The sequence below is a fragment of the Papio anubis genome, chromosome 11 (genome assembly GCF_008728515.1).
Source record: "Papio anubis isolate 15944 chromosome 11, Panubis1.0, whole genome shotgun sequence".
Taxonomy (NCBI): Eukaryota; Metazoa; Chordata; class Mammalia; order Primates; family Cercopithecidae; genus Papio; species Papio anubis.
In genome coordinates, this window is record NC_044986.1 from 46969936 (window position 1) to 46988132 (window position 18197).

Consider the following 18197-nt stretch of genomic DNA (forward strand, 5'->3'; position numbering starts at 1 on the left):
AATGTGCCAGTATCATATACACAGAAGTCATCATGCAAAGTACTCTATGTAATAAAAATGTGACATTAATTTTAACAAAGCAAGAACAATGGATGCTTTTGAGTTGATGTGGAAGGGTTTGCTAACATCCAGATCACATACCACAGACGTGTTTGGTAGAGTACAATGAAACTTCTGTAAATTCTAAAAGGTGTTGAAAGTTTACATATGTTCATGTTTGTGTATACAGATATAAATATATAATTTCAGCATTTCATTGTCTATATTTTCTATTTTGGGAACAAGATTTGAATCACATTCCAAATGTGATGGTTGCTCATATCCACAGGTTCCCAGAACAAGATAATGTCCATTTTGAAGGTTCTAAGCTGTGGGAGTGTGAGGCCCTGGAGTTTCCCACATACACAGAGGTGAAGGCTGCCACACTGGGTTGTAGTTATCAGTGGCTCAGGGAAGGTTCTATGCTGGGTTTTCACCCTGCTGAATGTGCTCTGCCAACCAGGACAGAGGAAATATGTTTTACAGTGATCTGAATCAAATGCAACCTGAATGTATTTGAATATAGGTACTTTTGAAAATTTTCTGTCATATGCATGTACTGCTTCATATTGTCCTTTAAAGGCTCAGAATGAAGACATCATTTATAATATAAGAAACTGGGTGAAAAATTGGGTGAAAGAAAAAAGTGAAGCTGAAGTGATCATTTCTGAAAAATGCAGCTTTAAGGTATTCTATTACTAAAATTGCTATTACTTGAATGACAGAATAGTAATAGAGTATTACTATTAGTAACAATAACAATATTATTAGAAGTACCTACTAATATTAGTATTAATAGTACAACCATTACTAATAACACTAATATTAGTGCTAATATTACTAGTAGCACTAGTATTGCTAATTGTAGCACTATTAGTAATGACAGTGCTAGTATTACTGATAGTAGTAATAATACCAATATAGTAATAGTAGTAGTGATAGTAATATTAGTAGCAATAGCAATACTAATAGTAGTATTACTAATACTATTAATATTACTATTGCTACTATCACTAGAGTATTATAATTACTAGTTATTACTATTACTACTATCATTATGATTAGTATTACTATAGTACTACTATTAGTAATAGAAATAGATATTCTACTACTGAAGTAGTATAATTAGATAAATGTCCCCAAGCTAACAGATAAGTATCATTTAGAAAGTAATATTTTTGCCAGGTGCGGTGGCTCATCCCTGTAATCCCAGCACTTTGGGAGGCCAAGGCAGGTAGATCACCTGAGGTCAGGAGTCTGAGATCAGCCTGGCCTACATGGTGAAACCCCATCTCTATCGAAAATGTAAAAATTAGCCAGGAGTGGTGGTGCATGCCTGTAATCCTAAGTACTTGGGAAGCTGAAGCATGAGAATTGCTTGAACCTGGGAGGTGAAGGTTGCAGTAAGCTGAGATCATGCCATTGCACTGCAGCCTGGGCAACAGAGTGAGACTCTGTCTCAAAAAAAAGGAAGTATATTTTCAGTATAATTTAGAATATCAAAGGAAAACATGAGATCATACAGAGTTAGCTCTTTTTAGGGCAGAACAATGTCATCCTCTTTATATAAACATGGACATTCTTGCCTTCACCTTTCTGATTGTTCTTGCTTGCTGCTGACCCAGGGCAATTCAGTTTGCATTCACTGATTGTTTCAAGAAGCATACAGTTAATGCTCTCTGTTTGCCAGTTCTACCCTCTGCCTGGCTTTAGGGCATCGTGTTTTAGGGGGAATCTGCTAACTTAGTAAGTTAACATGCCAGCTTCAGCGTCTGTACTTTGCAAAAGGCAAAACATTTTGAAGACTTACAAAGGAAACTAGTCTTTCAGATAAAATTTAACCCTTGCTCTTTTCCCAAATGTTACTAAAATTGTCTTTTCATGAGGACACTCTCAAACCCTCCCACTGTGCTTAATTAACCTGCAAGAGTAAGGATAGGGTCTGATGAGATTATTTATGTACGTGTTACAACTCTTTGAAGGCAAAGTCTACCGTCTTCTGGCCAAGTTGTAGATTTGTTCTTTGCTGAACTTCATCTTTTCCATCAAAAAGATAACAGTCATGGTGAAATGACAAGTTTGTATTTGCAAAATCTGCCTTTAGTTTTGGTTAATAATTAGTAAAGGTTATTAAAGGTATCTTGAAATCAGAAAGGTCTTTTGATCACATATAAATTCATTCTGAAGTTATTGAGAAAATCGGTATAATATCTCAACTATAGTGTCACGTCATTGGGAATCAGGGCATGGAAATAAAATTCAAAATTTGCCACAAGAAACACTTAATCTTTAATTTTTATTTTGCAAAAACAACCCCCTCTCAAAGTGTTGACCTATTCTAAGGAGTGAACTTGAATCCCAGATAAATATTTCTTTTAAGCAAGTCAAACTTTTATTAAACATATAGGCCAATTTGAAATAAAGGCTTTGCAATACATCTTCTAATTTAGCACCTTGTAAGTTCTTCAGATCAGAATTATGAAAGGATAGTTCTCAAACTATCTTATTGAAGCAATAGAATTTAAAACAAACAGGGCAGGCATTAAGACTTTGGAAAGACAGAGAAAAGTGTTCATGAGTATTTATCACCTATTAATTCTGAAATTATGTATTGAATATCTACTGTCTTCTAAGAATTTTCAAGACATAGGGATGGAAATGAGAAAAAAACCAAACCTCTCATCCCCCAAAATATCATGCAGTTTTATAGGGGGTGAGAGAGAGAATAAATAAGATCAATAACTAGAATACAAAAAGTGGATCTCATGGAGGTTAAAAGTATAAAGGTGGTTACCAGAGGCTGAGAAAGGTAATGGGGAGAAGGAGATGAATAGAAGTTGGTTAAGGGGTACAAGGTACAGCAAGACAGAAGTTCTAGTATTTGATAGTATAGTAGGGAAATTATAGTTAACAATAATTCATTATATATTTTAAAATAACTAGAAGAGAAGATTCATAATGTCACAAACATAAAGAGAAAATAAATGTTTGATGTGATATTCTAATTACCCTGATTTGATCATTATACATTGTATAGAGGTATCATAATATCACATGTACCCTCAAAATATGTACAACTAATATATATCAATACAGACTAAGTAAAATATAGTGTACTTATATAATTTCTGTGGAGAAAATCCACAGGTTTGTGGCACAGCACTGTTATCTAGTTGAGGATGGCTGAGAGCAGAAAGGGTCAAAAAAGATGGAGATTGGATGGAGGGGAAGGCTACAGTCAATATTACAGGAAAGAATCATATATTCACATACTGTCTCTAAGCATCAATTTCCTCATTTGTGAATTGGAGTGATGAGCAGGCTGTGCATCATATTGTTGTGAAGATGAAATGAGAAAACACCTGTGAAGAATTGCCCTAGGTTTGCTAATAGCTCATGTTGGAGGAGAGAAGCAGAGTAGAGGAATAGCAAAAGAACTCCAGAAAGGGCCTGATGAAATGTCAACTCCTGCTTGTATAATTTCCTCCCCTTTCCCTTCTTCTTTATATCCCTTCTAACAATGGGATAAGGAAAGGACACAAAGTATTGAAAGCCAGGGCTTCCTCTAGTTCTTACAGCTTCCATTAACTGGTGATCAGTGTCTCCTTGTCCTCTCAGACAGTATGTTTTTATTAGCAATGGAACACTGGGTTCAAATGTATCCTCACCACCAAACCTGCTATGTAAAAATGGTCACCTCTTTTCTTTCTTTCTTTCTTTTTTTTTTTTTTTTTTTTGGAGATGGAGTTTTGCTCTTGTTGCCCAGACTGAAGTGCAATGGCATGATTTTGGCTCACCGCAACCTCCGCCTCCCGGGTTCAAGCAATTCTCCTGCCCCAGCTTCCTGAGAAGCTGGGATTACAGGCATGCGCCACCACGCCTGGCTAATGTTGTATTTGTAGTAGAGATGGGGTTTCTCCATGTTGGTCAGGCTGGTCTCGAACTCCTGACCTCAGGTGATCTGCCCGCCTCAGCCTCCGAAAGTGCTGGGATTATAGGCGTGAGCCACCGCGCCTGGCCAATCCTCCCGGCGGGTCCCATCTTTTCTTCTTCCACTTTCGTCCTAGAGGAAGCTATCTGAGCCTGTTTCTTTACACATAAAATTAGGAGGGGGCCGGATGTGGTGGCTCATGCCTGTAATCCCAGCATTTTGGGAGGTCCAGGAGTTCCAGACCAGCCTGGGTAACCTGGCAAAAGCTCACCTCTACAAAAAAATACAAAAAATTAGCCAGGTGTAGTGGCATGCACCTGTAGTCATGCTACCCGGGCTGTGAATCACTTGAGCCTGGGAGGTTGAGCCTACAATGAGCTGCACTGCACTTCAGCCTGGGTGACAGAATAAGATCCTGTCTCAAAATACTACTACTAATACTAAATTAATACAATTAGGATAATAATACAACCATCATAATGTTCTTTGAGGAGGCAATATTAATATTGGGAGCTGAATAATGAATATACATTTAAAATACTTAAAATGGTTTCTGGCATTTAATAAATATCCAATAAAAAGTAGCTATTATATAATTTTAATTATTATAATTATCAATCTCTAAATCTAAGAGGCAGAATTTCAAAACCAACTGTGAGAAGGATTAAGTCCCAGGTTCTTAGCATGACACGTTGTCCCTTCAGGACTAGATCCTAGACTCCCCTTTCGGTGTCATTCACATGCCCTGCCACTTGGCCTTCCCATGCTTTCTTACACCTCCAGTTTCCCTGCTTGGAATGCCTTTTCCTTCCCATGCCTCCTAACTTCGCCACATTGGCCTTACTGATTCTTCTAGACTTGATTAACATCTTCTTCGCTCTGTGATGCTTTCTTTCTTTGACAACCTCTGTAGGTAACCTTTAAGTGTCAGCTCCTCAGTGCTCTCAAAGAAAACCTGTATGTCCTTTTATTGTTTCACACATGACTGTATTTATCGGCTTCCATGTCTAACTTTCTCACTAAACTGTGAGCTTTCTGAGCACAGGGACTATCTTGTACTTCATCTTTGTTTGCCCAGAAGGCTCAGCTTGACATTATGCTAAGTGCTTAATAGATAGTTATAGAAGAAAAGCAAAACTTTGGATCAGCAATTTTATAAATTACAGTGACTTGCAGTCAATCAGAAGTAAAATTAATCTGAATTGAAAGTCCTGATACTTATTATTTCTCTTTTTCCAGTTACTTCCTGAAAGTTCTATCCTGGAATGGATTTGTTTTATATAAGAAATTGATCTTTGTGGTTTCTCCGCATTTATGAATATGTCATCATACTTGTGAGAGAGACAAGAAAAGTAAAAAAATTCAGAGTGCAGAGTGATTAAAATATAAAATTGATATTTGTACACACTTTTCTATCTCTTTCTGGTTTTATATTTGCAACACCAGTGACTATTTGACCAAGAAAACAAAGATCCAGAAATTATTGGGGGTTCAAGACTTCTGCCTTCCTGAAAGGCAGAGAGGGGTTGGAATGAATAGCTCACCTTGTCACTTGGCTGCAACTACTCAATGGAAATTGGGCAAAGTTGGAGCTGCAGTTGCCTCAGGTGCCAGTGGGTCCAGTTTCAGGGAAGTTGGCAGGGAAACAGACGAGAAGGAAGTTGGAAGAGAGACACAGGCAGGGTAGTACATTCTGACTTTTCTAAATCTAAACCTGTTAGCTGGATAGTATGTCCTGCTCTTTGATTATAACCCTGAGCTAGAAAGAGGAAACACTTTTATCTTGTACCTAAAAAACTGATCCCACGTGAAGAACCAAGTCATGGAAAGAAAACTAAGCGAGGATTTTGGGTGAGATTTGTTATCTAGATTTGCCTGAAGTTATGAGAATGGTAGAAGGTCTTATTGCCCTAGTGTACCATTAAGTTGGCAGCTAGGGAAACAGAGAAAGAGGGAAAATGAGTATTTTATTATATATGTATAAATTTTTTTAAAAGAAAATACAGACGGGGCTATCTATGTTGCCCAGGTTGGTCTCGAACTCCTGGGCTCAAGCAGTCTTCCCATCTCGGCCTCCTAGAGTGCTGGGATTACAGGTGTGATCCAACATGCCTGGCCTGTTTTTTTTTTCTTAAAGTCTTTCAAATGGTAAATTGGGAAAGATACAAGACAAAGGTAAGAGGAGTACATACTAGAAAAACACATTTAAAGAGTCATGAAAGCATAGCTTGGCAAAAATAGAACTAGAAATGGTAGTTGGGCACTACTGGGTATCTATCCAAAGGAAAAGAAATCAATATATCAGAAACATACCTGCACTCATATGTTTATAGCAGCAATATTCATAATGGCAAAGATATGGAATCAACATAAGTATCCATCAACAATTGGATAAAGAAAATTATATATATATAGTATATATATTATGTATTAATGTATTATATATATAATATATAGTAGAATTTTATTCAGCCATAAAAAATCACGAAATTATTTCATTTTATTTTATCTTTTGCAGCAACCTAGGTGGAACTGGAGGCTATTTTCTTAAGTGAAACAAGTCAGGCACAGAAAAACAAATCTGTTCTCATTCATAAATGGGAGTTACATAATGTGTACACATGGAGGTAGAGAGTGAAATGATAGACAATGGAGATCTGGAAAGGTAATGAGGTGAGAAGGTGGTGGATGATGAGGGATTTCTTCATGGTTACAATGTAGATTATTTGGGTGATGGATACCCTAAAAGTCTTAACCACTCTGCAATCTAGGCATATAACAAAATTACACTTACACCCAAAAGTTTATATAAACAAAAGAAATGGTCAGTGTGAATGACAGGCAGAGAAGAACAGAAAGGAGACAAAAGATAAACACAGAATTAAAGTTAGAAGGTTTCTTGGTTAAAAATTAAAGTAATTATCCTCGACTTTAACAAAATGGTCAGCAAATATTAATATCTGCACCGTGGTAAACAATTTAGAGTTAGGAAATAGAGGCATTCTCTTAATAGTATGTTTACTATCTTGATTTGATTTTTCAGAAGAAATTGGATAAGAAAACTGAATGGGGACAAAGACTATTTCTGACTTGGTAAGCAGAGAAGTGTTCTTTTGTAATTGAGTGAGAAGCCACTGGGGCCTGTACAGTGATGTGCTCCATGTGCATTTCAAATCCATGATGGCTTCACTTGCCACTGGGACCTCTCCAAACGGAATCCAGTCTTTCCTCAACGTTTAATTGTGCCTTGACATAACTTTTCTGTAACATGCGAGTTGTACAAGTGGTTTTAGCATGAATTTCAGCCCTTGAGTATCTCCTGGGAATTTTACATGAAAGAAATTCTAGATAGTACTGAAATGGTTGGTGAAGGATTTATGACTGAAGTCTAATTTGCCTGATGATGCTAAGTAAATATTACTTTGCATTGCTTGATATAAAGCTCTAATATCTACATTGGAAAAATATTTACAATTGATCTTAAGTCTATTTTGGAAATTAATTCATGTGGTAGCATGCATTTTGGTCATGCATCATGAGCTGTAGCAAAATTAATAGAGAATACGTATACATAAGATTTCAAAATGTAGCCATGAAGACATCACACAAAGTCCCAATATGCAACATCTTAGTTTTTTAAAACAATACTAGAAAAAAATATTAACCAGAACCTCCTCTATGTTATTAAGGCATTAGTAATAAATCATATGTTAATTTGGAACTTGTCAATTTGGGCCAAGACAAGGCTTAAATTAAAGAAAGAAAAGAAATGTAAAAGTTGTTCATAGTGGACATGTTAATTTTACTTATAAGTATTAACAAAAATTTTCTTCTGTAGTAGGTTTCCACATTTTTAAAGAAGGACAAGCTTACACTGAAATTTCAGTTCTGTTCCTGCATTATGTGTAGCAAACTTACACAGTCACAGAACTGAAATGTAAATGTAAGCATCTTTAAACTTGTGGAACCTGCTGCAGAGGAGGGTAACAGAAAACCAAATACCATATGTTCTCACTTATAAGTGGGAGCTAAGTGATGGGAACACATGGACACATAGAGGGGGACAACACACACTGGTGCCTTTTGGAGGATGGAGGGTGGGAGAAAGGAGAGGAACAGGAAAAATAACTAATGGGTACTAGGCTTAACACCTGGGTGATGAAATAATCTGCACAACAAACCCCCATGACACAAGTTTACCTATGTAACAAATCTGCGCTTGTACCCCTGAACTTAAAAAAAAGTAAAAAAAATTAGTTCTGCCACCATGATTTTAACTTTTCTGAGGTCTGGTTTTCTAGTCTAAAAAAGGATAAGAATACTGATACCTAACTTGAAGATTTTTTAAAGCATGAAATAAATAAAGTAATGAATGTGAGAGTGCCTAACATAGTACCTGGCATGTAAAAGGTGCTATAGAAATATTCCATTCTTATTCTTCATTTGCTGCTTTGTTTAACTCATCTTAGCCATGATCTGTGATTTTCTCTTTGGTTATTCTCCTCCTGTTTCTCCAATGCAGAGAAAAATTCAATTTCAAATGCATTATCTTGAGCTCTTTTATGTTGCCTTAATAATGGATCCAGTTATTTCATTTATCTTTGTTTTTGCTGCATAGTAGAAAAGTCGTTAAGGTCCTAAGACTGTTCAAGCTTGTCACCTCTCATAGAATATATTAGTATTGTTATGAAAGGTAGGCACAACTGAAATATCTAATGATAAAGAAATATTTGGATAAGCAGTGATACAGTATAGCTAATCAAATCAATGTTCTAGAAGAATATATAATAATTTAGAGAGATATTTGTGAAATATAGTAAAGTGGAAAAGGCAGGTTACAAAACCGAATGTATGGTCTGATTTCATTTGTATTAATTTTTATATTCAAAAATACTTTGATTACACAAGGCTAATTGGTTATCTCTGGGTGAGTGAATTAACAAATTATTTTTGTTTTCTTCATTCTTGCTTATTTGACTATTTTTAGCTTTCTATGATATATAGCTCTTGCTCATAATACAAAATATAAAAGTTAAAATTATGTTAATAAATGAATGTTAATGAAAATGTCATGCTTTTCATTAAGATGTGGTCAAGTTTCTATTCTTGCTTTTCTTTTTAAATTAATACATAATAGGTGTACATATTTTGAGGGTACATGTGATAATTTAATCCTTTTATATTGTTTGTAAAGCTTAAAACAGTATAATTGGGATATCTATCACTTTAAACATTTGTCTCTTCTTTATGCTGAAAACATTCACATCATTCTCTCTAGCTATTTTGAAATGTACAGTAGATTTTTGTAAACTATAGTCTGTTTATTATTAATTACAAGACAATAAATGCTGAAAATAAGCATTCAACTAAAGAAGCTAGGATAAGAGTGAAATGGACAAAAAGAAATTAGAAGGAATCAAAGATAAAAGTAGAATTAATAAAACAAATCTGTATACTTGATAAATGTATGTAACAGCTGATTGTAGTAGTAAATTAGCATCCAGCTAGCAATCCTGACAAGGTAAAAAGGAGTAAATAAATATTCAAAACAAGAGAAAAATTGGATATAACCAAAGAGTCATAGACTTTTACAAAAGAGAATACTTTTACCAATAATTTGAAAAATATACATACAGTGGACAAAACCTTAGAAAAGTGTGAATTTTTAAAATTATCTCAAGGATAAGTTAAAAATTTGAATAAACTAGTAATCATAATCTACATTGAAAACATTCAATGTTCTCCTCCCAAATAACACCAGGTCCAGATTGTTTTATTAGGCAAGTTTTATAAATCACTTTAGAAGCAAATTATTCCTTTGCTATATAAAGCCTTTTGGAGAGTAGAAACTAATAGAAAACTTCTGAAATTATCTACAAACTCATCATATATGATAGAGAAAAATTTACTACAAAGTAGAACACTAGACAAATATAGGAGTATAGATATGAACTATATATGAAAAAGCATACAAAATAATAATATACAATGAGCAAGATGAGAGCAGTACAAAAATATAAAGTTTATTGAACATTAGGGATTCTGGAAGTTTAATTCATTTCATTGATAAAGAGAAAACACGCGATCATCACAGTAAATCTACAAGTGGCACTTAATGAAAGTTAATACCCACTATTGGTTTAAGAAAACATCTTCATAAGTTAGCAATGGAACAAAACATCCTTAAATTGATAAAAAGCGTCTCTCAGAAACATGAAACAAACATTAGACTTAGTAATGAAACACCACAATCATTTATTCTCATTAAAAACAAGTAAATCAACTATATAATACAATTGAAACTAATGAAAGACTACTACAAAGAAACTTATAAAATAAATGTTCTGTATTTAACAGAAATAGCAAGTGAAGTATAATAAGGTCTAAACAATAGAATAAAAACATAAAATATGAATAAACTTAATAAGAAATATTTAAACCCTATATAAAAATTATAAAATTTGACTGAAAGATCTAAAGGCCTTAATAAATGGAAGCCTTATTGATGTAAAAAGATCAGTTTTTCCCAAATTATTACTTTAATGCAATTCTAATTTAAAGTCCAATGAAATTATTCTGAAATTTGACAAATTGATTTCAAAGTTCACCTGGCAGGAACAATGTGCAATAAATGCCGCAACATATATTGACAGTTTATAATGATTTGGAACAACCCTAATTAACAGTTAAGATTAAAACAAGCATAGAAATAGAGAACCAGATGAATGGAGTAAAATAAAAACTCTGGACCCATAGTTTTGTTTGTACTGGAATTCACCAATAGGTGCTATTTCAAATTCATAGGGGGATCATAAACAATTTGAGAAAAAAAATAAAGCGGGCATATCACCTCATTACATGCCAGCATTCTAAATAGAATAAAGAAATAACTTTTAAAAATATTGTGTAACCTCCAGAATAAAATGTAGGCGTGTTTTTATAATCTCATGGTACAGAAGGTCTTCTGAACCAAGCATATTAAGAACCATAAATGAAAAGACTAGCAGATTTGATTACAAAAATATTACAAACTTCTGTAATGGCAAAATAAATGAAATTTAAAAAGCCCACAGACTGGAAGAGAATAATTGTTATTTATATAGTAGATAGAGAAATATTATCTGTAATATACAGATTACTTTTAAATAAATAATAGACACAAATCAGTGGACAAATGAAATGAACAGTCAATTTAAAGAACAGAAATCAGAATAGCTTATAAACTTATGATTTAAAAATGATAATCTTTAGTGATCAGGAAAAGACAAATTAAAACAAAAACCAATATAACATTTTTTTGCCTATTATGTGGCAATATTTAAAAATATTTTAAGTAAGAATAATAAACATAGCTAACATTTACTGAACACAAATGCTATGTTCTGAAAATTTTAAACATAATTCATTTAATCCTCATAAAAGCTCAGTGGTGTAGCTATTATTATTCCTATGATACGGGTAATAAATCAAGGAATAGAGAGCTTAACGTGCTTAAGTTTACACTGGTAATGAGTGGCAGACAGATGATCTGAATTTAAGTAGCCTGGAGGCTAAGATTGTGTTCCTAATTACTAATTTTACTTCTTTCCAGTTTCCTCATGTTAAAAAAAGTTAGACAGGAGGTGTGGAGATTATAGCTACCCTGCCTTCCTTAAAGTGTTGCTGTGAAGAACACAGGACACCGTAATGAGCTGATGAGGGTGATGCTGTGGTCCACATTCTCTTCCATAGGGACACATGGTCTGGAGCATCTGAAGCACTATGGTAACTTAGCCTCTTTGCCGGAATGAAAGTGAGCTATGGTAATAGCTCCTTTGAGGAGTGTTGTGGGTGGATTGTCTGATGCTTCACTCGGACACATCAAGGATTGACCCCCTGTGGATATGGTCCAAATGGACTCAGCTGTCTGCTATGCACTGAGTCACATCTCATTGAAATATTACTCCTTGGCAAGTGTGGCACCTTCGTGGTTTACCAAGTGGTGTATCATTTGGCAAGATCTGGCTCAGCTTTCGTGCTTACTTTTATTCTTATATTTAAATTCTTTTGCTTTTTTTAAAGACAGAATCTCGCTCTATCACCCAGGCTGGAGTGTGGTGGGGTGATCTCAGCTCACTGCAAACTCCTCCTCCTGGGTTCAAGAAATTCTCCTGCCTCAGCCTCCTGGGTAGCTGGGATTACAGATGCATGCCACTATGCTTGGCTAATTTTTGTATTTTTAGTAGAGACGGGGTTTTGCCGTGTTGACCAGGCTGGTCTTGAACTCCTGACCTCTAGTGATCCACCCGCCTCAACCTCCCAAAATGCTGGGATTACAGGTGTGAGCCACTGTGCCCAGCCATTTAAATTATTTAAGATGTTGATTCTTCTTTCCACTGATTTTTAGTTCTTCAGGATTGTAGATAGCAAGAGAGGAAGAAATTATCTATAGACCAAATATCTCATGAGGTTGTAGTGGAGGTAATCAAAGCCCCAAGTGCTTCTCAAGACACCCAACACAACTACTTTGTGTAGTTGTGTTACATACAGCTACACACAGGGAATGAGTAGGGTCTTCCCTCTCTCCATTCTCAAATGTCCATATAATTCATTTTTCCTTCTTCTATCTCTTTTTCTGTTTTATTCTTTAATTTTTTTGTTCTCTTTCCTGCTCTTTTGGTGATATCTATGGCTAAAGAAGTTTCTGAATCCATCTGACACGTATAATGAACTTTCAAGGCAAGATATTAAATGTTGTAAAGGAGTAATGCTGATACAATTTCTAAATAAATTGTTATTTTTGCAAAGATGTATAGGGCTAGCTGATGTTTGATTACTGTTTGTTGAGGTTTAAAATCTATATACCACCCTATTTGGAATCATTCTAAGTCCTAAGTAGAGTAACTTAAGATAGCAAAACCTAAGATACTGGAAAAATTGCACTGTAGTGAAAATATCTATAGAGAAAAGAAAAACTATGTCAGAGAAAAAAAATACCATAGGAACCACTGTCTTAGAGTTTATCAGAGGAAAAGAACAAGCAAATATATAATGAACAAATGATTATTTTATTATAATTTTAATATGTGTTTGTGTATATATGTGTATATCTGTGTATATGCACATACACACACACACTGGTATTAAATCAGGGCATTAAAACATGCGAGGGGTAGAGAAGGCATGTTTTCCCAATTTTTAAAAAACTACATCAAATCAGAAATCATATACAAGCTCATTAAAGGAATAATGTTACCTTAACTCTTAGGAAAGTTAAGCATATTAATCTGGCCAAGAGATCATCAGATCATCATTTTTGTAAAACACTCCTGACATCTAGAAATTTTTTTTTTGTTTTGTTTGAGGAAAAAGTAATTTCAAATAGTTGGAACAATTTACTTTCATTTAAAAACTCGTTTAAAATTATATAATTTATGATCCAATAGAAACACATCTTGCTTTTTAGCATATTCTCATTAAGTGGATTTTATAAAGGTACATTTTATCTGTTTCGAAAGACATTTTCCCACTGGTTTAAAATGCCCTTTAAATATCAATGAGAAGCACTTTAAATCCCTAGGATTTAGTTTGAACTATAAATTACACAAGGAAATACCAGAAGAGGAAGCATTCACCTATGCACCTGTGCACATCTTGTCAAAATAGCACGAGATTTAACTGCAAGCGTTCTTAAATTTTAGCAAATAATGTTCATTCCATTAAATCTCTCCTTCCTCTTTTTTATCCCATGCCCTCAAAACTTCACTGTAATCTGCTCCAACAGAGGTTGTGTCCAGTTTGAGTAAATCCCTTAACTGTTACTTGCAATAACTTGCTTTAAACCCTTATTCTTAAAATATTGTACCACTATTAAAACATACTCCCAATTGGCATTAAAAGATTACTTAAGAACAGCTAGAGCAGAGCCAGGTGCCGATAGCTATGACATACAGAAGCTGTGCACAAAAACCAGGCTCCCTGCCTGGACTCATGGTAGAATCACCTGTGCTTAGGCATCATCTTTCCCACCCTGGAAGGATTCTGATTCAGCTGGTTTGGAATGGGGCCCAGGAAATGATAGATTTTAAAGCTTCTCAGGTGATAACAATATGCAGTTGCATCTAGAACAGCTGACTTAAGCTCTAACTTATACATGTTACAGGTCAAACAAAACAATTGAGAGTAATTGAATTTATTCCACCTGCCAAATAAATGGGCCATATACTCACATAAAAAATCTAATTAAAAAGAAAAAGACTACATGAGAAAGGTAGAAATTAGATAGCAGGAGAAAAGAATAATTCAAAATTTTCTCTAATAATTGTTTTGTCTATGTTTTCATCATTTCGAATGAGTAAATGTTCTCCTAGTTGTTAGTATTTATAAATAAAAACCTTGAACTACCTTAAAAAATCTGACTCTTAGTAGATTCTGGCTCAAATGATTTGTTTCAACTTAGTTTTGATGAGGACTAGCCAATAAGGTATTTATATGACCACTGCATGCATACAACAAGTATTTGTTGTGTGGTTCTATGTATGGAAAGGAAGCAAAAGCTGTGGGGTAGAAAAAGGACAGAGAGCAAGGAAAGCTCTTATGAGAAAGGAGCAGATGTAGGAACATTGAGTCAGGTGAATAATGAAGAGCCTGAGCAGTTCTGTGAATTGCTATGAATTCTAACTCTGAAGTCCTAACAGTCTCTTTATCCAGAGCAATTTTCAATATAGGCATCTCATGAAGCCTGGATCTTAACTTGTTTTCTGCTTTCGGTACATACGTATCCTTACCTGTTGCCCCCTCTACACTCCTAGCTCTATTTCCCACCCCATCTTCCATTATTGGACTTAACCTGAGCTCGGCTAAAGTGTAGAGTGAAAGAAACGTCACTGCTTACTACCCTGTAGGCATGGCATATCTGTTCTGCACACCACTGGAAGATCAGTCTCCCTAAAATATTCCCTCTAGTATTCTCCTGCCCTAAATCCTTCACTGGACCCATCACTAACTAGAAAGAAACAGTTCAGCCCCTTAACCTGACATTCAGTGCCTGCCATGACCTGGTCCTAACTTGACTTTCCTGATTTTCTTTCAATGCAAGTCTGGAGCTATTCCACGCTCAAGTCCATCAGGTCTCCTAGGCACACCAGTTGCTTTTTATTTTATCTAGGTGCCTTTGTCCTTGTTTACCATTATTCTTTCTATAATTTCCCTGGCTAAGCCAAATTCATGTCTATTCCATTAGGTCTCAGGTATATGTGATTGTGTGTGTGTATAGATGTATATAGGTACTAGCACACGTGCAGACATGAATATGTATATATACACAGGGGTGAATAAACTCTGAAAGGTCAGTGTTTGCAGCACAACATCACACAAGAGACCTTTGTATATGCCCCTTTCCTTTTGTAACTGCTCTGCCTCCAATACTCTTATACATTTTCCAGCCTGTGCTCAACTTGGACAAGCTTATCAGAAACTCAGAAACAGGAATACTCATAAATGTCCTGTCCTTGTCAACACTGAAGATTGAAAGATGAATGATAGGTTTTTTTTCACCCCAAAAAGATCTTGAAAAATTTTAACAGCAGATGCAATGTGAGTGGGCCTCATCCAGTCAACCGAAGACCTGAATAAAACATAAAAGCTGAGTAAGAGGGAGCTCGGCCTGCATGACAGAGCAGTGACATTGGCCTTTCCTGATCTTCGGACTTGAAATATTGGCTCTTCTTGCATCTGTAACCTGATGGCTTCTGGACTGGAACTTATATCATTGACTTTTCTGGGTTTCAAACCTTTGGACTTGGGCTGGAACTATGCATGGGCTCCCCTGAATCTCCAGCTTGCTTACTGCAAATCTTGGGACTTCTGCTTCTATAATTGCATGAGCCAATCCCATAGAATAAATCTCTTTATTTGTATTTATATGTGTAGTATTACATATTTATACGCCTATTTACACAAATTTATATTTTTATATGTTTTATGCATTTATAAATTTATTGCCTATATATATACATATATTATGTTTTTTCTAGAGAATGCTGACTAATACATACACATAACTCGGTCTTTGTGCTGTTATTGTTCTAGTACCTGTAAGATCTGACTACTACAGGTGACTGTTATGGTGTCTTTATTCAGTTATGATACTCAGCTATTCCCAAAATGCCTGACTTCTAGAAGATTCCTAGGAAAGAGAGTTGGCAGAATTTGGAAATTATATAATGGCATGGACTAATGAGAAAAGTAGAATGTCTTTGTATATATGTTTAAGTTTTAAGTTGTCTTATGAATCGGTAAAGCAGTTATCATGGCATATAATGTAGATATTCTTCAGCTTAAAAGCGGTTGATTATTCGATAGTCCTGGTACCAATGATTTGCGTGGTATATTATAGAGACCTAATGAGCTGTGTGTGCTCTATTTCATTCATTCTTCTTCTAGTGTTAGGTTTCTCCCTCTCTTTTTAGCCTGAGACTCTGACCTTCTGACCTTAGTTGCTGCATCTGATTTTCTCAGACAATTTGGAGAAGTTTAAGTTGAAAACTCAATTTTCACCAAGTCTGTCAATCACTGACTAATGGAATATATTTGATCTCTGATTGAAGCTTTAAAAAATCCATCTAAAGCTCTGTGTTACAGTGGCACAGAAGCAATCTGACACTTGTAAGGAAAGATAGCCTTATGTTTCTATTTTAAAGCCATATTGTATTTGTTCTGATTTTATACTAATTTACGTGCATCATCATAAGTGGCTTTGAGTACTGATCTTTTCTTTCATAACGATGAAAATGATAAAGTCTTAGAGATTTGCTTTCTGATGTGAGGATCTGTATTTCTCTTTTGCTTCCTCTGATAATTACCCAGGTTCCTTCAAATCATTCTGTACTAATTTAGAAGACCCTGTCTGTGGTAGGGAGTGTCTCTGTCTTAGAAAAAAATCTGAAAGAGGGCCAGGTGCAGTGGCTCATGCCTGTAATCCCAGCACTTTGGGAGGCTCAGGCAGGAGGATCATGAGGTCAGGAGTTCGAGACCATTCTGGCTAACACAGTGAAACTCTGTCTCTACTAAAAATACAAACAATTAGCCAGGCGTGATGGCACACGCTTGTAGTCCCAACTACTCAGGAGGCTGAGGCAGGAGAATTGCTTGAACTGGGGAAGTGGAGGTTGCAGTGAGCCGAGATTGCACCACTGCACTCCAGCCTGGGAGATGGACTGAGATTCTTAAAAAAAAAAAAAGAAAGAAAAAAAAAACACTACAAGAAAATTATGGAGAGACTGTTTCAAATTTCCACTGCAAACCAGTGATGGGGATAGAGTTAATTTCTAAGCTCATTCTACTCTAAAAAGCACTCTACATTTTTACCTCATGGCCTCTTTCTCATCTATTTTCCTCTAGTAAAGCATTTTGTAATCAACACAGAAATATGATGAGAGTTATAGCTAAATGGCTAAAGTTTATGCACACTTGCTTGGTATTACTCTAAGCACTTTATAATTTCTGATCTAATTATTAAAACAACCCTGACTTTACAGAAGAGGAAATAGTCACAGAGTTCAGTAATTTGCCTAGAGTTAAACGGTAGCAAGTGGTGGAGCCAGAATTTGTATCCAAGCATTCCAGGTCCAGAGCCTTCTGCTTTAACATGTAATTTGTCTCTCACTCTGCTATGCCAACACCACAGGTCAGAGCTTTGGATCCTTGGGCTTTAGGAAATGCTTTGCAATTCTGATTTACTAAATTATTATAGAAAGGATTTAACTTTACAGCTGTTTTTAAATGTCAGAGAAAACTAAGAGTTTCCAGGCATTATAGGTTTTTCTCTTAAAATATCTTAAGAGTTCATATAATGGCATTTCCTGCATGATGTCAATTCAAGTCAATGCACCTGTTTAATATCTGTGAAATAATGAGAAAACTAGACATGGATGAATTAGTATCTTGCAAGTGTGATACTCAAATGACTTTACTGACAAAATTCTCTAGTAAGTTAATTATTCCTTAAAGATTGGACAAATACCTGCTACTCATGTCCCTTATATCACCCCCAAGTTACTGGTGACACTTCCTCCCTGGACCATCTGCTCTTGACATCTTCTCTTACCCGTCATCAAAACTTGCTTCCCACAAGGCTTTGCCAGGCTAGTTAGTCTGTTAAGCGATTTTAGTCTCTATCGCTCACACCCCACATCCCAACTAATTTGTATTTTAACAAAACTCGTGGAAACAAACTCTTATTCTAAAT

The 18197-nt window shown here is 35.3% G+C and overlaps 1 protein-coding gene across 3 annotated transcripts in view; it reads right to left on the bottom strand.

Annotated features, from left to right (window-relative positions):
• A1CF (APOBEC1 complementation factor) overlaps positions 1 to 18197 on the bottom strand; it is a 77885-nt gene that overhangs the window by 52836 nt on the left and 6852 nt on the right. Inside the window, exon 1 of one of the 3 annotated variants that reach the window (XM_031652209.1) lies at positions 5515 to 5946. The exons of the other annotated variants lie outside the window; for them this stretch is intronic. The gene's annotated coding sequence lies outside the window, so the exon portion shown is untranslated. Of the gene's footprint in view, positions 1 to 5514; positions 5947 to 18197 lie in introns of those variants that run through there. 3 annotated transcript variants of the gene reach the window in all.